The sequence below is a fragment of the Chiloscyllium punctatum genome, chromosome 19, assembly GCF_047496795.1.
Source record: "Chiloscyllium punctatum isolate Juve2018m chromosome 19, sChiPun1.3, whole genome shotgun sequence".
Lineage (NCBI taxonomy): Eukaryota > Metazoa > Chordata > Chondrichthyes > Orectolobiformes > Hemiscylliidae > Chiloscyllium > Chiloscyllium punctatum.
The window spans coordinates 57,301,303-57,324,505 of NC_092757.1; the positions used below are offsets into that span (position 1 = coordinate 57,301,303).

Sequence of the window (23,203 nt, forward strand, 5' to 3'; positions counted from 1 at the left end):
GTAGTGTTCTGACATGAGAACAATGATATTGCATAGTTGAGCTGTGCAGCAAGGGTAGAGAGATGGAAATTGGCACATTCATGCTGTTGAGATTGTTAATGGACTGTTTTGTTCCTTCATTCTGGAAAGTACCATTTTCCACCATTCCACCAGGAATGATCCTGTTGACTGAAAGCTTTATCGATGGGTCTAAGTCTTTGATTAATGCAAAAGCTCTGAAATAGTCAGCATCCCAAGCTCCATCACAGAAATAAACAGGCAACCAGCAACAGCAGCTAGAAAGGCGAGGGTGACCGAAGACATGACTGAATCAAAGAGCTTTGAAGAGGTTTTCAAGAAACCAGAGTCAGGTCAGGCAGCAAGGGAAGAGACACATTCCAAAGTGAAGGTAAGGCATAAAATTAGATTATCTTCACACGCTCATACTCTCTCTTTCTCATACACACACACATGCACACGCTCTCTCACACATACCCACACAGGCGCATACATGGGCATGCACACACACACGGATACAGACAGACACACACACACACACACACACACACACACACACACACACACACACACACACACAAAATCAAATCTAATCTGCTAGGCCATTTGGAATTCATACTGAGCATATCAATAATACCGAGAAATGTTCCTTTATCCTTCATGCTTGGAGGTTTGTTAACACTTCAGCAACATTAAATCCATTTGAGAATATCAGACGATAGCCACAGCTGTGAGGTGAAGTGAAAACTTCCAGTTCAGGCTGACACAAAGCCAGCTGTTGGATTGTGATAAGCTGATACTCAGTTGTGGAAGAGACAGCTCAGGGATTCCAAACTCCCCCGTTCCATTTACTGATAGTGTATTCTCACATTTCCTATTAAAGTATTAGGCATCCCTTCAGGGAACAAGATTACAATGGACTTTACACATTATATTTCATTGTGTTGCCATTCTGAATGTAAGTGGTCTCACAGAGGTGCCTCCGTAGTGTGAAAGATGAACTTCCTGTGTTCCTCCCCTCTACACTTCTGCCGCCAGCTTAGGGACACTTAACCGTCAGGATCACTCCCCCAATCACCCTTTATTTACACGTGCACAGTACATCACACTGACCCAGCTAGCACAGAGCCAACTTTTAGAGGGAACAGAACCTCTGACATTCCTGTTTTTCACCTGTCAGCCAGGGTGCCCTGATTAGACCTGATTAACAGCCCCAATCAGGGACCTCAAATTCCATAGGTCCAGCTGGCTGACCTTGTTACAATCACTCCATCCCTCTCCCTCTGAGTTCGAGGATGGACGCTGATTTTTTTTGTTAGGAGCTCCTTTGGGGGTTTTTAGCATCGGGCCAGGTTCCTCCAACTCTATCTCTGGTACAGGCTGTGCATAACACACAATAGCTCATCTCTTGCGCCCGGAGGGTTTCAGAAAAAATTCATTCTCCTCTTCAGTCGGCAAAGGCATCAAGGCAGAGAATTCCCCCGGGTCCATCTCAGATTCTGAGGTATCTTCAACTTCTGACAGAGAGGGAGACCCCACGGGGGGTCCGAAACAATTGGAAAGGCAATCGAGGAGTCAGGTGTATTTTGCTCCTGCATCCTTTGCGAGTTTGCAGTTTTCATTTTGTGTTTGTTCAGGACCGACTCATCGACCCAAACCTTTATACGTCACTGGACCTGACCTCGCATCGACTGTGCCTCTTACCCGTCCAGGGCCATTCCCCGTCGTTCCTACACTGAGCTTCAGCCCCTGAAGTAAACTGCCTCTCTCACCCTAGTGGAGTGTTGTGCCCAGCACTGGCATTCCTGACACTGTTTCACCCTCCCCTCACCCAGGTCAGGGAGGATTTAACCCGGTATGGAGTCTTCTCCCCATTAGCAAGTTAGCTGGAGCTGTCCCTGTTGTTTCATGAGGGGTGGGCTTATAATCAAATCGGAACCATTAGAGTTTAGTACCTAGTGAAGCTGCAGGCTGTTTCTTCATAGGTGATGAATAGCAACTTTCGGAATTACCTCAAATTCCCTGCTGGTAAACGGTGGCCTGTTAACTGTGACCAACACTTCCGGCACTCCATGTAATTCAAAAGATGCTCACAGATTTTCTATCATCATCCCTGTGTTTGACAAATGAATTCTATGCCTGGGCGGCCATTTTGAGGGAGTGTCCACAATGGCGAAGAACATTGAGCCCATGAAAGGACCTGCATGGTTGACGTGTAAGCGAGTCCAGGGTCAATCTGGCCATTCCCATGAACGTGAGGGAACTACTGGCGATAATGTTTGTCCCTGTTGGCACCCTGGGCATTGGCCCACCAACGCAGCCATGTCTGCATCCAATCCTGGCCACCAGACATCACCTCTCACTAGCCTCTTTATTTTGGAAACCCCTGCTTGACCTTGGTGGAGTTCAGCCAGTATCTGGTGGTGACCTTTGCTCTTAAATACTTACCTCCTGACTCAGCGGCGTCCATTTGCAGCAGCAGGATTGGTGAGAGGGCGGACCAGGGGGGCTGCTGGGAAGGTCGATTTCCATCGTAAATACTTACCTCATGAATGAGCAGGGCAAAGGCTCAGCAGGAGTGGACATGGTCAGTGGGCCCCCTGGGTACGTGGATTGATATATTCAGGCTGTGGCTAAATCCGAGACACTGCACGTGTAGTGTCTTCCATCCAAACTCCACCTCTAACCAGAAAAAAGCTGTGTGTGGCGGGTTGGTAAGGTAAAGCTCTTTATTTTTTTTTCATTTACTCAACCTCTCTTGGCAATTTAGAGAAGAGGGGATGGAGGTTAGGGCTGTTGTATGCTTCTCAAACACGATGTGGGAGATAAGGATCACCACTGGTGTCCTTAGTGGCTTCACCTGTGGGAAGTGCACCCAACTCCTGCTCCTCACAGACCGCGCTAAGGAAGTGGAGCTGGAGCCGGATGAGCTTTGGATCATTCTAGAGGCTGAGGGAGAGATAGAGAGAAGTTAGAGGGAGGCAGTCACACCTAAGTTACTGGATTAAAAATAGCTAGGTGACCATCAGGAAAGGGAAAGGGAATAGGCAGACAGTACAGGGACTCCCTGTGGCCATTTCCCTCAATAATAAGTTTACCATTTTGGATACTGTTGGGAGAGGAATGACCTACCAGGGGAAAGCCACAGCAGCCAGGGCTCTGCCACTGAGCCTGCCTCTGTGGCTCAGAATTGAAGGGGGGAGAATAGGAGAATGAAAGTGATAGGAGAGTGATAGTGAGAGGAACAGACAGGAGATTCTGTGATTGTGAACAAGACTCCCAGATAGGATGTTGCCTCCCGGATGCCTGGCTCAGAGATGTCCCGGATCGAGTCTACAGGATCCTTAAGGGGAAGGGAGAGCAGTCAGAAGTCGTGGCACACATCGGTACCAATGATACAGGTAGGGAAAGGGAGGAGGATCTGAAACGAGAATGTAGGGAGTTAGGTTGGAAGCTGGAAGGCAGGACGAATAGAGTAGTAATCTCAGGGTTGCTACCGATGCCACATGCTAGTGAGGCGAGGAATAGGGAGTAAGTGCAGATGAACGTGTGGCTGCAGGGCTGGTGTAGGATGGATGGCTTCAGATATATGGATCATTGGGATACCTTCTGGGGAAAGTGGGGCCTGTACAAGAAGGACAGGTTGCACCTGAACTGGAGAGGCACCATTATCCTGGCCGGGAGGTTTGCTAGAGCTCTTCGGGAGGGTTTAAACTAGATTACAGGGGGTTGGGAACCTGAGCTACGGATCAGACGATGGAATAGGTAGTGAACAGCCAGATACAGTGTGCAGGGAGTCTGTGAGGAGGGATAGGCATTTGATAGGGCAAAAGTTCAGTCAGTGTGATGGGTTGAAGTGAGTCTATTTTAATGCAAGAAGGATCAGGAATAAAGGTGACAAACTCAGAGCATGGATCAGTACTTGGAATCATGATGTTGTGGCCATGACAGAGACTTGGATATCACAGGGGTAGGAATGATTATTGGATGCTCTGGGGTTTAGATGGTTCAAAAGGAATAGGGAGGAAGGTAAAAGAGGTGGAGGAGTGGCATTGTTAATCAGGGCTAGTATCACAGCTGCAGAAAGGGAAGTAGTTGAGGAGGGTTTATCTACAGAGTCAGTATGGGTGGAAGTCAGAAACAGGAAAGGAGCAGCCACTTTATTGGGAGTTTTCTTCACATCCTCCAATAGCAACAGAGACACAGAGGAGCAGGTTTGGAGGGAGATGTTTGAAAGGTGCAGAAGTAACAGGGTTGTTGTCCTGGGTGACTTTAACTTCACTAATATTGATTGGAATCTCCTTAGTTCAAATAGTTTGGATGGAGCAGTTTTTATCAGGTGTGTCCAGGAAGGGGTCCTAATGCAATATGTAGATAGGCCGACGAGAGGGGAGGCCATATGGATTTGGTGCTTGGCAACAAGCCAAGTCAGGTGTCAGATCTCTCAGTGGGAGGACATTTTGGTGATAGTGATCACAACTCCATGACCTTTACTATAGTCATGGAGCAGACTGTATGGGGAAGTATTTAATTGGGGGAGGGGCCATTACAATGCTATTATGTATGAACTGGGTCACCTAAATTGGGAACAGATGTTCTCAGGGAAAAGCACAACAGAGGTTGTTTAGGAAGAACCTGCAGATAGTGCTGGATAGGTTTGTCCCACTGGGACAAGGAAGGGATGGTAGGGTGAAGGAACCTTGGGTGACAAGGGATGGGGAACATCTCGTCAACAGGAAGAGGGAAGCTTACTTAAGATTTGGGAGGCAAGGATCAGATAGCGCTTTAGAGGGTTACAAAGTAACCAGGAAGGAACTGAAGAATGGACTTGGGAGAGCTGGTTGGGGGGGGCATGAAAATGCCTTAGTAGAAGCATTAAGGAAAACCCCAAGGCATTCTACATATTTGTGAGGAACAAAAGGGTGGCCAGAGTGAAGGTTGGGCCGATCAGGGATAGTGGAGGGAACTTGTGCCTGGAGTTGGAGGACGTAGGGGAGATCCTTAATGAATACTTTGCTTCACTATTCCCTACTGAGAGGGACCTTAACGTTTGTGAGGACAGTGTGAAACAAACTGATATGCTCAAACAGGTTAATGCTAGGAAGAAGGATGTGCTGAAAATTTCAAAAAATATAAGAATAGATAAGTCCCCTGGGCTGGACGGGATATACCCAAGGTTACTACGGGAAGTAAGGGAAGAGATTGCTGCACCTTTGGTGATGATCTTTGTGTCCTCACTATCCACTGGAGTAGTACCAGATGATTGGAGGGTGACAAATGTTATGCCATTGATCAAGGAAGGAAATAGGGGTAATTCTGAGAATTACAGACCAGTCAGTCTTACGTCTGTGGTGGGCAAATTGTTGGAGAGGATTCAGAAAGATAAGATTTATGATTACTTGTAATTTGAGTAGAGATAGTCAGCATGGCTTTGTGAGGGGCAGGTCATTCCTCACAAAACTTATTGAAATCTTTTGAGGATGTGGCAAAACACATTGGTAAATGTAGAGAAGTAGATGCGGTGTACATGGACTTTAGCAAGGTGTTTGATAGGGTTCCCCATGGTAGGCTCATTCAGAAAGTAAAGAAGCATGGGATACAGGGAAATCTGGCTGTCTGGATACAGAATTAGCTGGCCCATAGAAGACAGAGGGTAGTGGTAGATAGAAAGTATTCAGCCTGGAGCTCGGTGACCAGTGGTGTTCCACAGGGACCGGTTCTGGGACCTCTGTTCTTTGTGATTTTATAAATGACTTGAATGAGGAGATAAAAGGGTGGGTTAGTAAGTTTGCCAATGACACAAAGGTTGATGGAGTTGTCAATAGTCTAGAGGGCTGTTATGGGTTGCAACGAGGTATTGACAGGATGCAGAACTGGGCTGAGAAATGGCAAACAGAGTTCAATCTGGATAAGTGTGAAGTCATTCACTTTGGAAGGTCAAATTTGAATGTAGAATATAGGATTAAAGGCAGGATTCTTGGCAGTGTGGAGGAACAGAGTGATCTTGGGGTACATATCCATACATCACTCAAAGTTGCCACCCAATTTGATGGAGTTGTCAAGAAGGAATATGTTGTGTGGGTTTTCATTAGCAGGGGGGTTGAGTTTAAGAGCTGCGAGGTTATGCTGCAGCTCTATTGAGCCCTGGTTAGACCACACTTGGAATATTGTGTTCAGTTCCAGTCACCTCATTGTAGGAAACATGTGGAAGCTTTAGAGAAGGTGCAGGGGACCAGGATGCTTCCTGGACTGGAGGGCATGTCTTAGGAAGAAAGCTAGAGAGAGCTAAGGCTTTTCACATTGGAGTGAAGAAGGGTGAGAAGTGACTTGATAGAGGTGTACAAGATGATGAGAGACATAGATAGAGTGGATAGCCAGAGAGTTTTTCCCATAGCAGAAATGTCTATCATGAGAGGGCATAATTTTAAGGTAGTAGGGTCAGATACATTAGAGACATTTAAGTGACACTTGGATGGACACATGGAAGATAGTACACTAAGGTATGCAGGTTTGTTTGATCTTAGAGTAGGGTAAAAGGCTGGCACAACATCGAGGGCTGAAGGTCCTGGACTGTGCTGTACTGTTCTATGTTCGATGTTCTATGGGACAATCTCTCTTGCTCCCCATAATAATAATGCCATCCTCTAATATGATCTCATCTCTCCAGGCCCAAGAAGGTTTCAGTTCTGGTTGTGATGGCCCTTTGGTTTCCCCCATCACCACCAGCTGTTTTAGGTATGCCAGGACTGGATCCTTCTGTGTCCAAAGTCAGATATTGTCAGCTGTGACTGAAAGTGTGTCCAGAAAATTTAAACCCATTATGGAGTCTTCCAGTGACGGTACCACTGGGGGTGTCTTAGCCAGTGGGAGGTGGCTCAATGCATTCACATTCACTACTTGACCTCTGAGATGGTGTTCCAACATGCACTTGGTATTAGAGCCCATTGCTGAATGGGGCCTGAAACTATGGGTGACACTACTTTGACCTCTTTAAGTAGACCCAGCAGGGCTTTGTGGTCTGTTATTATGACAAATTTACATCCATAAAGGTGTTGATGGAACTTGCTGACTCCAAATATGACCACCAAACACCCCTTCACTATCTGCGTTACACTCTACAATAGCCAAAGTCCTGGATGCCTACACTATTGGGCATTCCTCTCCATTGGGCCACCTATGTGCTAATACCACTCCAATGCCATTCAGGGAGGCATCACATGTCAATCCCAAATCCCATTTGGGATCACAGTGTGCCAACACCTTAGAGGATGATAGCTGTTTCTTCACTTCCCTGGAAGCTCTGTCTATGCCACGTGCCAATTTCCAAAGCTGATCCTTTTTTTTAAAGAGTTAATGCAAAGATGCCAGGATGGAGGCCAGGTCATGTGCGAACTTTCCGTAATAATTCACCATCCCAAGGACTGACCTAATCTCAAGTGGGAGCTGGGGCACCTGTGATTGCCTTCATTTTATCTTCTGAAGTGTGTGACCCACTCTTGTTGACTCTGTAGCCCAATAAAGTCAATCAAGGTGCCTGGAGTATTCATTGTTCCCTTGTAAGGTGCATGCCTGCCTAGGAGAAATGTCTAAGGACCACATTCAAGTTCTTTAAGTGCTCCTTATTTGCCTTCCCTGTTATTGGCCCATCATCTCGATAAGTAGTGATCTGGGACAGACCTTGTAAAATGCTTTTCATTGTCCACTAAAAAATTGGACAGGCTGATGATATCCCGAATGACAGTCTCGTATATTGGTACAAATCCTCATGGATATCAATCAAAGCGTGTTTCTGGGAATCCTCACCTCACCGCAATTGCAAGTAAACGTGGCTCATGTCCAGCTTTCATGAAGGCCAGCACCCCCCTGCCAGATTTGGGTTTAAATCGTCAATGTGAGGGACTGGGTATTTATTTATACAGCTGGGAAAAGTGTTTTACTGGTTGTTTAAAGTCCCCAAAATGACAAGCCAATTCATTAGGCTTCACAATCAGTATGTCTGGTGCTATCCATTCTGCAAATTGTACTGGTTTGATGATTCCTTCACGTTCCATCCTCCTGATTTCTGCCTCTACCTTTGCCCATAAGGAAAATGGCACTGGGCGGGCCTTGTAGAATTGTGGAATTGTCTCTATGCAAGATGGCCTTGAGCCCTTTGATAGTCTCTAGATCTTCCTGAAAAGCTTCCAGGTGTTAAATTAGGACTTCACTGAGGCAGCCATTTTCTAATTGAAAAACATTGAGCCAGTGAAGTTGAATCTTTCTCAACCTATTTCATTCCGTCAAGCTTGGGCCCAAGCATTTGGTTACCATCAGTGGTAACTGGACTAGCTGCTTCTCATAACAGACTGGAACTGAAGCCGTCCCCATAATCTGTAAGGGCTCCCCAGTATAGGTTCTCAGTCGAGCCAAGGTCTTGCGCAAGTGTAAAGGTTGCAGTTCAGAGTGAATTATGTTAAAGATTGGTTTTGTGATCACTGAAATGGCCACACCAGTATTGACCTCCATTAGAACCAGCCATTTAACTCGTCACTTACTTTGTTTGGTTCTGATTTGGATGTTGCTAAGCAATTTAACTGTTCCAAATCAGATGTAGGTGGTTCCAGGGTGTACACTCTCCTGGGCACCTATGAGTTCTCTTACTCAATTTAAGTCTAGTTGGACTTTTTTGCTTTCTTGAGTCTGCATACTCATAGCAACTACAATAGCTTGCTGACCCAGATCCTGAAGAAAATGTTAACTGCTTGGCCATGGCTTGGCTTTGTTTGGGGTTTTGCTGTGAGCTGACCTAGATTCTCTCTAGGAAGTGACAACACCAAACCAAAGAAACCCAAACATATAAATAGAAAGCAGGAATCATGTACAGTGCTATGCCTGAGGGCCACTGAAGATGTTGCCTAGTAGGGTGATGAAACGTCTGGAAAAGAACCTTCCAGCTCAGTGAGCAAACCTACATCCAGAACCTCAACCTGAGCTACAAATCATCTCAAAACTTGTTAAATTCTCTGTGTTCAGGATTGGTCCTGAGTGAGACTGTGAAATTACTTTCACTCAAGTAGTATTTCCCAAGCTCAGTGTGACTGGCGAGGGTATCCACTTGCATCAGAATACCCTGCAACTCATTCACTCCATTTGCCACATTGTCCCATGATAAAGCCAGCTGCAGTGCTTGTTTGAAGTTCACTTGGGCTTCAGCTAGTAGGCTTTTGCATGGTTACATCATTGATCCCACATGCCAAATGGTCTCTCAGTGTCTCGTTAAAGGTTAAAAAAAAAGTCACATGCTTCTGCCAATCATCTTAACCTCATCAAAAAACTTGATATGGATTCTCTGATACTCGAACTTCTGAGTAAAACCAAACAGCATCTCAGAATTAGAGGAGGCTTGGGTGGTACTATTCCTTAACTACATCTATCAACTCTTGAACGTTTTTAGAATCTGGGGGTGCCTCAGGGAAAGTCAAGCTCCTAATAACCAAGGAAGCTGCAGGTCCACAAGCTGTCAGGAGAATTACTCACTGCTTTTCACCTTCCCCAATATCATTTGCCCAGAAAAAAATAACACATTCTTTCCACATTCTGGGCCTAGTCTTCGATGACAGGATTAAATAAGTCAAGCTTCCCAAATAAAGGCGTGATGCCTGAAATGCTTACCACAACTCAAAGACAGCTGTTGCGAGCAAATTTCTTCAGGAGTGTATTTTTCTCTCGTTACCACTAAAGACGATATCCCATCACCCAGTCACCCTTTTTTTTAACATGTGCAGAGTCCTGGACACTGATCTAGCTCCCTCAGAGCCAGCTCTCAGAGTGAACAGAATCTCTAGCACTCCTGTTTGCATCTGTCAGCTAGGGTTCCCTGACTGGACCAGATTAACAGTCCCAATCAGAGAACTCAAATTCTATGAGGCCCATCTGGTCGACCTCATTACAATCACTACACACATGTTAATTTTTTTTTCAAGGAATCCAGAAAGAAGCCTGGTTGTGGAATATGAAGGAAGAAACAGAGCACTTTCTGTAAAATCAGTGTAGTCCTTTCAAGGTGTTGCCTCTGCTAAAGGCAAATGCAACCTCCAATTCATTGCATAGCAACAGCAATAATATAAAATAATATGTTTCAGCATGTTGCTGAGTGATAACTTATGACCAGACACCAGGAAATCCCACGTGCTTATTTCTAACAGTGCCATAAGTTATTTAACATGATTCAAAACTGAACTTGTGTGTTTCTTTACTGCAGTAAAATATTAAAACAAGATTGATGGGAATGTATTCATTCAGAAATCTCTCAATTTAGTATCTAGCCATAAGGTGTTGCCCCTGACTATGCAATATTTTCTCCAGGTTGTACTGGAATGTCAGCCATTGTTAATGGACGAGATATTTGAAGTGGATAAGGTTAGCATTATCAACGCAATATTGCAGATATAAACACATTGGTGTGATTTTCATGTTCAGGCCTTTATTCAATGCTGTGATCCGACCATAGAGTGCCAGTCAGTAGGACTTGTATCTAGTGCATGTGGGGACAGACTGGAGTCAGCCCCACTGACAGATGGTCTGAACCAGAGACGGAGACAGGCCAATGCCATGGAAACCATTTTAAAAGGCCTGAAACCATTCACAGAGACACCAGCCTGGCTCTGCAGATCAATCTGAGGCTAACCCTCAACATTCACTCCCTGCTCATTCCTTCATCCAGCTACATCTATCTTACTCAAATGCCATTGTAATGACAACGGAAATCATGAACTCTATAACTATATTTTTAAGTCTTTGAAAAGCTCATAAAACTATAAAATAAATAAACATTATTTGAATAGCAACAAAAAAATCCTCTTCAGAGTTCATGAATCTGTAAAAATAAATAAACATTATTTGAACTGTCACTTTAAACATATTATCATTTTCAGAAGCTCATTTATCTATCAAAATGTTCAAGCTTACATTCTTCTGGACAGCTGTGTAAACAAACCTTCCTCAGCAAAATCCGATGACTGGCGATTTGTTTGGGGAGCAGTGCGAGTAAGATGGGCTAGAATTGCTAGTTGGGGATGCGATGGGGTGGGGTAGGTGGTTAGTAAAGTGAGTTTGTTAAGATAAAGTGAGAAATCGCACAGCGAGAAACCATCTAAATAGCTTAATGCAACTTCCTTAACAAAAACAGTAAGATTCAAGCCTTAGGCTTTTAAATGCATATGTCTCCAAAATAGTTAATGCAACTAATGAAATGTTAGATTACCAGCACCACACGGGATATGAGTAGATGAATTGTTGTCCTCCATTATATGTGGTTCTTTGTTAATGTGGCCCAAGGATTCACTTGCTCATTCCATTCATCTATAACAGGCAGTTTGTTCCCACCACCAGCAAGCAGAATCTCCCTGTGGGCTTTTACAGTCGGTAACATAACCTCAAGACAACCAGAAATGCAATGTGGTGCTACCTTGAACAACGTGCATTAATTCCTTCAAGTTCTGTCTCTGTCCAATTAGCTCTACAATGCATTAAGGCTCATCCTAGCAAAGTCTCTTTAAATAGTGGAACTAAGAAAGCCTAATATGAGTTCATCGCCATGCCTAAACTCCTGTTGTGATTGCTTGGCAATCCTGGAAGTTAACAGTAAATACAATGGCTGGCTCAAAACGTCACTGACAAACTAGTTCAGGTAAATTCTGAGTTCCTTACCTGCTGTCGGACTCCTTGACTGAGCACAAGGTCAGAAAACTGAAAACCAGCAGACTGTGTGGGATGCGAGCAGCTAATATAGACGGATTATAAAATTACACTCAACTCTTTGGAATGGTTTCTTTTTGCTCAGCTGCATTTGGAATTGCAATGGATATTCCACCTAGATCTCTCCTACCTCTGGGCACTGCACAGAGTCCATTAAAAGGAATGGGTCCCAGCGGACAGCTGATGTTGCTTAATGTAATTTTGTTTCTTGAGTCTGGTTACTTAAAAGTCAGTTACATTTTTCTGTCATTCATTATAGGATCTAGGTGTCACTGGCCAGGCCAGCCTTCATTGCCCATCTTTAATTGCCCAGAGGACAGGTGAGAGTTAACCCCATTGCTGTGGGTCTGGAGTCACATGTAGGCCTGACCAGGTAAGGATGGCAATTTCCTTCCCTGAAGGACATTATTGAACTAGCTGGGTTCTTTCAACAATCAAAAATGGATTCATGGTCATCATTAGACTTTTTAATTCTAGATTTTTATTGAATTCAATAAAAAGGGCGGCACAGTGGCTCAGTGGTTAGTATTGCTGCCTCACGATGCCAGGTACCCTGGTTCGATTCCAGCAACTGTGTAGAGTTTGCACATTCTCCCCGTGTCTGTGTGGGTTTCCTCTGGGTGCTCTGGTTTCCCCCCACAGTCCAAAGATGTGTAAGTTAGGTTGATTGGCCATGTAAATTGCAAGGTTACAGAGGTAGGGTAGGGGGTTGGGTCCGAGTGGGATGTTCTTTGGAAGGTTGTTGTGGACTCAGCGGGGCTGAATGGCCGGCTTTACATCGTAGGGATTCTATGATTCACATTTCACCACCTTCTGTGGGGCAATTTGACCCCAGGTCCTCAGAATACTACCCGGATCTCCAGGTTACTCGTCTGGTGATAATATCATTAGGCCATCATCTCCCTTCTATCATATTTCTCAGAGCATCCCAAAACCCTGGTGCACCATGGGCAGGGAGGGACAATCCAAGGGAAAACAAGGGGGATGTAAGTGGAACATAGAGTATAATCTTTGGTAGGGGCCAGCCCCCTTGATACACACTGGGCAGTACTGAAAGGATATGGCTCCCTCACCTTCCTGTCCTTTCATTAAGAAAATGCAGCCATCTCACTCTCGCCTATCTTCTACTGTCTGCTGCTGGGGTTCTTAAGGAGTCACTAATTGGGTCCAAAGTGTGAGAGAAGGTTTGGACTGCTCACATGTTATAGCTTATATGCTGACCTGGCACTGGGCTGGGTTTAAAATCTAGCCAACTGAGTTACTTTGTTGTATGATCACTGCTGTTATCAGAGCAAGTTTGAAGAAGGGTTACACCTGAAACGTCGACTTCTCCACCTCCTGGTGCTGCCTGGCTTGCTGTGATCGTCCAACCTCCTGCTTGTCTACCTTGGAGTCCAGCATCTGCAGTCTTTTTGTCTCTAATCAGAGCAAACTTGGCAGACAGTCTCACAATGGCAGTATCCTGGTTACTGGAGTGAGGTCCTTCCCCCCTAGATGGTTAATCAAAACCTCTTACCAATGAGACAAGAAGCTTAACTTGAAAAAATTCACAGTGGATGAGTAGGTTTGATAGGTTTCAATTAAAACAGCATTTTCCCTCCAACATTTAGTTTTGGAAATAATTGGAAAATTACAGAAGGAAAAGCTATCAGGAATTCTATATTCACTGTTGAGAATCTGTCGTTGGCCAACACAGCGTAATGTAGTGGAACTTACTGGCAATTTCATAAATTTCCAGTCAGCATAATTTTAGTCGAGCAATCTTCTTCATTATAAACCATTCTCCTAAACAGAAGACCAGACTAACATCAACATAAAAGCTGACAGCGTATTTCAGTAATAAAAATGCAGTTGAAAATGCACACTCTTCGAAAAATCCTGATGTAACATTTGACATAGAAAACAGACTTTTCAGTGGCATGTAGCCGAATACAAGCCACTGTCAGTCCCTCTCTGCTGCGACCTGCTGTACCTCCTTCAAATTCCCATTCAGCCTGTCGACAGTAAAGGCAGAGGTTAGATCAGTATCTCCACTCGTTTTCTGAATAAAGCCGTACAGGTAAGTTAACATGCGAAGATGTTAAACTATTAGAATGTGAGGTTGGTGATTTACTGCCCCATAAACAAGGTCTTGATGGGTCAGCGATTCACTGTACATGTATTGTATTAAGAACCATTGAAATTAATTTACTATATGAAGGGCACTGATATGTCAATGATTTGATGTGTCACATAAAGGGCCCTAATGGGTGAGTAATTTATAGCTCTATAGAATGGTCCTGATGGGTCAATGATATAGTGTGTATGTAAAAAGGGATAGTAATGTCTGGTACCACATCAATGAGTGGATTACTGTACGATATAGAGTATTCTGATGAGTGATCATTTACGGTATACTCTTTCCCCTTTTTTAAATAGGGTCTGGAACATTTGTAATCCTCTCAATCCCAATACCTGAGGTGGATTAGACAATTGTGGGCAGACCCTCTGCAATTGTCACTTATTTTGGATTGCCTGAACCCTCCCATTTTTTGACAGCTCTTCACTCATTGAGCAGTTTGCCCTGCTCAGTTCTCTTTGAGCCTCATTTCTCCACCCCACTCCCAGTAGCCAAGATGAGGTGAAGGCCTCACAGGCTAGTCAAGCAACAGTCTCACATAGCCATATTCATACTCATGGAATCACATCTTCCAGACAATAATCCAGCCAACACTGTCATCCTGGCTGGGAATGTCCTGTTCCAACAGCAAGACAAGTAGAGCGCAGGTGGTGGTACAGTGGGTATACAATCAGGAGGGAGTTGCTCTCAACACTGACCAGAACGTATGTAATCTCATGGTATCAGGATACACCAGCCACAGAAACCTCCTGCTGATTACCATCTACTTAACCCTAAACTACCTCCACATCCCGCTCTGGATGGGGAACTTAAAAGCAAAGGCAGTGACTGAGTTGGCCAAGTCTGAAAGAACAAACCTGTTTGTCTGGGTCTGCAGCAAGTACTGAGGGAACCAACAAGAGGGACCAATCTACGTTAACTCCTCATCGCCAATCTACCTTCTTGGATGTAATCATGATCAATATCAGTCAGAGGGACAATCAGCCAGTCCTTGTGGAGAACAAGCCCTGTCTTCACATTGAACAATTCCTCTATCACATTGTATGGCACTATTAAGGAGCGAAATGGATCTACTTCAACCAGACCCAGCAACTCAAGGCTGAGCATCCATGAGGTGGTCTGGCCCAGCAGCAGCAGAATTATATTCCAGCACAATCTGCCTGGTATATTCCCCACTCTACCATTAGCATCAAGCCAGCAGATCAACCTTGGTTCGATGAGTACAGGAGAGCATTACAGCACAATGAAAAACGAGCTGTCAGTGTAGTGAAGCTACAACACAGGAATACTTGTCTGCCAGTCAGCAGAAGCAACTCGTAAGAAACAAGGCCCTGCAATCACAAAACCAACAAACCAGATTGAAACTTAGCAGCCCTGGCACATCTCATTGTGAATGGCGCTGGAGAATTAAACAACAACAAGGTAGAAACGTCTTTAATGTCCCTATCCTCAATGACAGGAAATCCCAGCACATCAGGACAAAACACAAGGTAAAGTATTTGCTTCCACCTTCTGCATGAATTGCCAGGTAAGTGATCCATCTCATTCCGAGGAAGGGTCACTGGACCCAAAACGTTAACTCTGATTTCTCTCCACAGTTGCTGCCAGACCTGCTGAGCTTTTCCAAAAACTTCTGTTTTTGTTTTTGATTTACAGCATCCGCAGTTCTTTCAGTTTTTATTTCAGTGATCCATCTCAGCATCCTCCTGAGATCATAGCATCACAGATGCCAGTCTTCAACCAATTCGCATCACTCCATGTGACATCAAGACATAACTGAAAGCACAAGATGTGACAGAAGGCCAAGGGCCTTGAGAACAGTTAGTTATAGTATCAAAGCTTTGTATCCAGAACTGCCAAGCCCCTAGCCAAGTTTTTCAAGGCCCCTGCAATGAGGGCATCCATACAACAATGTGGAAGATTGCTCACCTATGTCCTGTACACAAAATGTAGGACAAATCCATCCTGCCCAATCCCATCCAAACAGTCAACCGTTCATCATCATCAAAATGATGGAAAGGTTTACCAAGTGCCATCAAGCAGCACTTGCAAAGGAATAACCCACTCACTGAAGCTCAAGTTGTGTTGCATTAGGGCCACTCAGCTCCTGACTTTATTACAGACTCGGTCCAAACATGGACCCAAGAGCTGGGATCCAGAGATGTGGTGAGATTGGCTGTCCTTGATATCAAGGCTGCATTTGACCAAGTGTGGCATCAAGGAACACTTGCAAAGCTGGAATCAATGGGTATCAGGGGGCAAACTCACTGTTGGTGGGAATTGTACCTGACACATAGGAAGATGGTCATGGTTGTTGGAGGTCAGTCATCTCAGCTCAAGGACATCTGTGCAGGGGTTCCTCAGCGTAGTGTCCTAGGCCCAACCATCTTCAGCAGCTTCATCAATAATGTCCCCTCCATCATAAGGTCAGAAATGGAAATATTCATCAGTTCAGCATGATTCACAACTCCTCAACCATTGTCCCTTGATATTCAATGGCATTATCATTGCTAAATCCCCCAATGTCAACATCCTGGGGAATTACCAATGACCAGAAATTCACCTGGACTAGCCTTATAAATACTGTGGACAGGTTAGAGGCAAGGAAACATGCAGTGAGTAACTCATCTCCTGACTCCCCAAAGTCTGTCCAGTATCTACAAGGCACAAGTGAGGTGTGTGATGGAATATTCTTCACTTACCTGGAGGCACAGCTCCAACAACACTCGAGAAGCTTGACAGCATCCAGGAAAAAGCAGCCCATTTGATTAGCATTACATCGACCATCTTTGACGTTCAGTCCATTTACCTCAGGTGCACAGTGGCAGCATATATACCCTCACAGGTTGCATTACATCAGTGAGAAGGCCATTCCTTTGCAAAAGCTGCTTGTTAGCACCATTGATAATCCCTTGCATCACTTTGATGTAGAGTAGACTAACAGGATAATTTTAGTCTTGTTGGATTTATCTAGCTTTTTGTGTGCTGGACATATACAAGCAAGGTTCCACATTGTTGGAGATATGTCAGTATCGTAGCTGTACTGGAACAGCTTGGCTAAGAACCTGGTTAGTTCTGGAGTATAAAACAATGGTATTATTACTGGAATATTAGGGTGAATGGATATGTTTACAAGATGCACTACAATAGTTCACCAAGGGTCCTCTGACAACACCTTCCATACCCAAGACTATCTAGAAGGACAAGGATGGCAGTTACATGGGAACACCACTGCCTGTAAATTACCCTCCAATCCATACAGTGTCCAGACTTGTAACTACATTGTCACTCCTTTACTGTTACTGGGGCAAGTTCTTGTAACTCCCTGCCTAAGAATATTGTTGGTGTCTCTAAACCCATGGACTACAGCAGTTCAAGAAACATCTCATAAATATCTTTTCGAGGGCAATGAAGGATGAGCCATGAATGCTAATTTAACAATTACACCTGCATCCCCTGAACAAAGTCTTGATAATGTCAGCGAGGCTGACATCGCATTGCAGTACTCCAGGAGTGCTGCATTGTCTAAGGTACTATCTCTTACGTGAGATGTTAAATCACATTTCTCTCTGCCTGTTGAAAAAAAAAAGGCAGAAAATGTGATGAGATCAGATGGCCTGCAACTCCCCAATTCCAGAAGGGCTATCAGGTACAGTTATGACAATATCAAGTAGAACATTAAAATAGAAGTTGTAGAGTCACAGAGTCACCCAAGGGAGAAAGTGAGGACTGCAGATGCTGGAGATCAAAAAGCGTGGTACTGGAAAAGCGCAGCAGGTCAGGCAGCATCCAAGGAGCAGGAGAAGGGCCATAATGAGGAGCTCATGCTTGAACCATCAACTCTCCTGCTCTTCGGATGCTGCCTGGCTGACTGTGCTTTTCCAGCACCACACTTTTTGACTCATGGAGTCATCCAACATGGAAACAGATTCTTCCATCCAACTCATCAATGCCATCGAAGTTTTCCAAACTAAATTAGTTCCACTTGCCTGAATTTGGTCTATATCCCTCTGAAATGTTCTTATTCATGTACCTGTCCAAATGGTTTTTTAATGTTGTAACTGTATCTGCATCTACCACTTCCTCTGGCAGTTCAGTCCATATACGAACCACCCTCTGTGTGAAAAAATTGCCCCTCAGGTCCCTTTTAAATCTTTTTCCTCTCATCTTAAAAATATGCCCTGTAGTTTTGAACTCTCACACGTTAGGGAAAAGACTTTGTCTATTTACCCTATCTATGCTCCTCATGATTTTATAAACCTCTATAAGGTCACCCCTCAACCTCCGGTGCTCCAGGGAAAAAGGACCCAGCCTATCCAGCCTCTCCTTGTGACTCGAACTCTCCAGTCCCAATAACATCCTGGTACATCTTTTCTGAACTCTCTCCAATGTAATAATATCCTTCCTTAATGTTAAAGATGCAATGACAAAAGCAGGAGGTCTTGTCACCTTGCTGCCCTTATTCTGTTCCACTCCCTTTTTGGAGGCCACCACCTGTAAGAAGTCTATCAGATTACAGACCTCCTTCCCCTTTAACTGGTTGCTGCTGCTCTCGCACTCGCAGTGCACCATGAGAAACCAGCCGAAATTACCAGGCAGTACCATAAGTGAGCTGGCCTTGTCTATTCCAGTAAAAGCACATCATTGCACACAAGCCCCACTACGCTGCAAGTGCTGGTGGCTCAGTATGTGAGCCACATTACTCATTATACCTCTCTGCTCATTAATCACCACAGCTTGCTAATTGAACAGCAGTAAAACAACTGAACAAACTACCTGTGGCAGATTGCTTCCCAACTGGTGAAATCCATGTTGGCTTTTAATTGAGGGAGATGGGCTGAAACAGGTCTGGAAATAGGAAGCTAATTGGTTTCCCAATATCTGCTACCAACATCAAATTTGACTCCATAATGAAACACTACCACAGAAAGAACCACTAGCAGGTAATTTAGCACAATACGCAGAACGGACAGGATGCTGGTCAGATTGCACTGTGGTTCTCTTGTTCGTTTTGGGGTAAAGCAGCTTCACAAGCAGAAATTTGCCATAAGTAGGTTACTGGCAGATAATTATTTTCTTCCAGAAGTACCTTAAAAGGTATTTCAATTCTGTGCATATTGGCCTAATCAACCATCTTTAGAAAAGTGAGGTGTTAGTAACTCTCTCAATTCTATGTCAAACTCAGGACTGGCAGTTTAATTTTCAAATCAAATTTAACCCTGATCAAAAATAAGATGTTTCGAGTAGAGATGAAATAAATTACTAATTTAAGGTTAAGGCACTTGTATATGTTTAATTAATCATTACATTGAGATTTACATTCATTAATTCGGAACATGTTCACTCATTTAATGATTTTAATTAATCACTAAGTTTTACGTTAATTGCAGGTTTGTTTCAGTCTCAGCATCTCTTTTGAAGATGTAATTGAAGAGTCTGTAATTTGACATTTACATTTCACCTCTAAGTTCCACTGCAGGTTTCATTTTTTTTTCCCAAACTTACCCAATGGTGCAACAAAGCAGCACAAAATCTCTTGATTCCATTCAGTAATCACCTGCCTGAGTAATCTGTCTCTTTGCTGTTACAGTTGGTCCCTAGAGCTGTGTATAATTGAATTACCTGTGCTCTCAGCCAGGAGCCAAAATGCTAAATACATTAACTATTGCTCCTTCATAAAATCCAATATCTAACTCCCAAGGCAACCCAGCCTATAATTCACCGATGTGAGATCTATTTCATATATGTGTGCTAACCTCCTCCAGCTCAATCCATGTAGCCCTATTTACTTCACTCTGACCCTTGATGTCTCAGTTAACTCGACTCAATTTACTTATTTTATTTTTATATGCTTGCCAAATGTTCTTTCTCACAAACACAAAATAAGAAGATATAAAAGGATTTGGCTTAGAGACTGTACAGTATCGATCTTAAAGAAGCTATAGAGCTGTGAAAAATATTCAGATAGTCAGCCAGATTGTAGGTTTTTCAAAAGGATTCTTTATCGTCAAGGACAGGTAGGCAGAATTCTGAAGGCTGGGCTCAATAGTCATTGTTAGTTATTCCCGATCTTATTTTGTAAAGTCTTCATAAAATAATTCTTGTATCACACTTAACAGAGTTATTAATCCATTTAAAATCACCTAGCTGTGGTCTGTTCAGGTGCACACCAGCATTTTCACACAAATGTGCCTGTGACTGTCCACCGACTTCACCAGCAGTCATTTCTAGGCGCTTGCACCCTTTGGTGCAAGGGATCACAGCTGTAAGTCTGGAAGTCTTGTTGGGCACTAACAGATGATCGCCACCATGTAAATTGTATAAATTTCTCAAACTGCTGTTTTAGTGTGGCATCAAACGATGGCCTATAGGGTTTTAGAATCTCCTCTTCCTGTGAGTATTCTCCAATATGAAGTGAGCTTGTTGAATTGTCAGTGACAGAGCTCCCCCAGACTGGTGTCCATGTGTGGCATTCCTGTGCAAAAGTAGACTGTGATAATTCCTGACATGAAAGGCAGAGCAGTTACCTGACTGCACATGTGCTTCATTCTCTGAGGGAGAGGAGTTAAATTTTGAACAATTTTGAATGGCAACATGAACACCCATGTGATGTGCCTGAAGGACACCTATGAGCACTACAATGCTGCATGTGACCTTTAGACGTTAACATATTGTGTGAAGGCCAAATCCTGATTCCAAGTACTCTTGACCGAATCACGCAGAATCAGGAATCAATCCCACTCATGGCTGTAAGATTCACCTCAGTTGCCAAGGTAGTAATCACCTTCCAAGTTCCCAGAGCATGCATTTAATGGAGGAGCTGCTCACCTCACACCTTGGTCCATCGAGTCTCCCATAATGCCAAGGGTGACTCGTTTTTGTATCTTCAAGGTTTGTAGTTGTGACCAGACCAACATTTGCTTACACAGTTTCTTAAGAAAAGTGAACGTTTTTAACCAATATGATCATGTATTTACAATGAACTGTCACCAGTGAATTCAGATGGTCCTCATTTCTCTGCCACTATGCGTCTGAGAGTCTGTAGCTGGAGTGGACAGAAGCTGCTGTATACTGGAACCCATTGGCCTTGGACAATCCCCAGGCTGATTGTGACCTGGTCACCTCCACAATGTTCTAAGACTTCTGGAGCATCTGTATGTGATTCCTCCTCTAGCTGTGTCCATGTTGACGCCATGCTAAGTCCTTATCAAGAAAGGGTATCCGGAGAGAGGACAAGGGCCCTCACCCCCAGTTGTCCTGCTGTTGCTTCTGAGAACTAATGAGAGCGATGGAGTACAGGTCTTGGTCCATCGGTGTGCTAGATCTGACTCTCCACTGCAGCTGCCAACCTGTCCATAGAGGCAGCCAGACACTGGCACCCCTAAGGCAACAGAGTCTTACCTGCTTTGCTGCCATTCTGCAATGGTCATGTCAGTGCCTCAGAAACCTGCCTGCTGCCCCTATGTCTGCCAGTCCATTTCAACGGAGCCACAATTGGCCAACACCACAGGGCCCTTGTGGGTGCCTGGTCTCTGGTAGTCCTCCAAGTGCCAGCTGCTTGGGGCATTTCTTTCTCAGCCAGCTGTGGAGATGTGGCAGTGAGGTGTTCACCATCCTGGGCTCCTGACTCTAATCTAGTTAAAATACCCATCAAGATGTCAGTATCAGAGTTGGTGAAGGATGCAGGAGACTGCGGCATCCATGCTTTCTTCCTCAGCCTCTTGACTGGAGAAAGTGAGGACTGCAGATGCTGGAGATCAGAGCTGAAACTGTGTTGCTGGAAAAGCGCAGCAGGTCAGGCAGCATCCAAGGAACCAGGAGAATCGACGTGTTGCTGGAAAAGCGCAGCAGGTCAGGCAGCATCCAAGGAACCAGGAGAATCGACGTTTCGGGCATAAGTGCTTCTTCAGGAATCTTTCCTGAAGAAGGGCTTATGCCCGAAACGTTGATTCTCCTGGTTCCTTGGATGCTGCCTGACCTGCTGCGCTTTTCCAGCAACACATTTTCAGCTCAGCCTCTTGACTACCAAGATTGTGTTGACGTCACTGATGTCTACAGGTGACAAAAGAGAAAGTGCATCATAACCAAGGGGTAACAGTTCTGGCATAACAGGAATACGTTCACAGTGATGGCACAGGGAGAGTAGCCCAAGAACAAACAATACTTCTTCCTTGGTTGCCAGGACATGGGGCGTTTTCGTGTCTCTCCACAGGATTGATCCCAGCCATTTTTGACACATGCTAGGAATCTCTCTTCATCAGGGATCAGGGGCCAAATGTTGAACTTGCCACCACCCAGCTCAGCTCTCTCCCCTCTCCAGTGGGCTATTCCCCTACAAGATGGTTGAGTAGCAGCAGCTCACAGTGGCCTCTCCTGACCGAGAGCTACTTAATTCCAGGAGGATCAGGAGAGACAGGAAACCTGGTGTTTGCAGACACTGTTACAGTCCAGGAACCAACTGAAAATGTACCCGAAAAGAGAGCGGCTGAAGGAGTTACACAATCTTGGTTTGCTGCGGAGACCAGGCCCCCCCCCGCCCAGTCCTCGGCCTCTCTTGATGCCGGGGACCGAGTCTTGAGACGTCAAAAACTGTGTGCGAGGAGGTGGAGGTGCATGAGGGTGGACCAGTTCTCAGTTTGCTGCAGAGACCAGGCCCCCGGTGTTCAGCCTTGCCTGATGCCAGTAGCTGGGTGTTGAGACATCAGAAGCGGTGTGCGAGGGGGTGGACGCATGGTAACGGTGCAGGAGTTCATGCTAGGCTTAAAACAAACCCTAGCTGACTAGCTCTCCCATCCACTCTGCTCTCCAATCTCTGCTCCCTGGACAACATCCGACTGTGGCAGGTGTCTCGGCATGAGTTCAGACAGTGCTGCATCCTTGCTTTCACAGAAACATGGCTCAGCGATGGAGTTCTAGTCAACACCATCCAGCTAGATGGGCTCACCTTGTTTCACCGACAGAAATGCAGCTCTGTGCAGTAAGGCACAGGGTGGGGCTCTGTGTGTCTACTCAACACCTCCGTCCTTATAATTGGGGTGTATATTCCTCCCAGTGCTCATGCTAAGGAAGCATTCTGAACTCTATGGGGCTATTAGTGAACTGCAGAATGCACATCCTGATGGCCTGTTTATTGTTGCTGGAGACTTCAACCATGTGCTCCCTAAATTCCATCAGCATGTGGACTTCGCGATGAGAGGGGAGAACACACTGGATCCGGTTCACACAAACATCTCAACACATACAGGGCAGAGCCCCCCCGGCTGCTCAGACCACATCTGTTGTGCTAATCCCAGCACACAGACCGCTCAGACATGTCAAACGGATTTGGAAGCAGGTGGAAACCTGGTCAGC

General features: G+C 44.8%; 1 long non-coding RNA gene across 1 annotated transcript in view; it reads right to left on the minus strand.

The window, feature by feature from the left end:
• Positions 1-23,203, minus strand: part of LOC140491239 (uncharacterized) — a 266,163-nt gene that overhangs the window by 28,611 nt on the left and 214,349 nt on the right. The window lies entirely within an intron of this gene.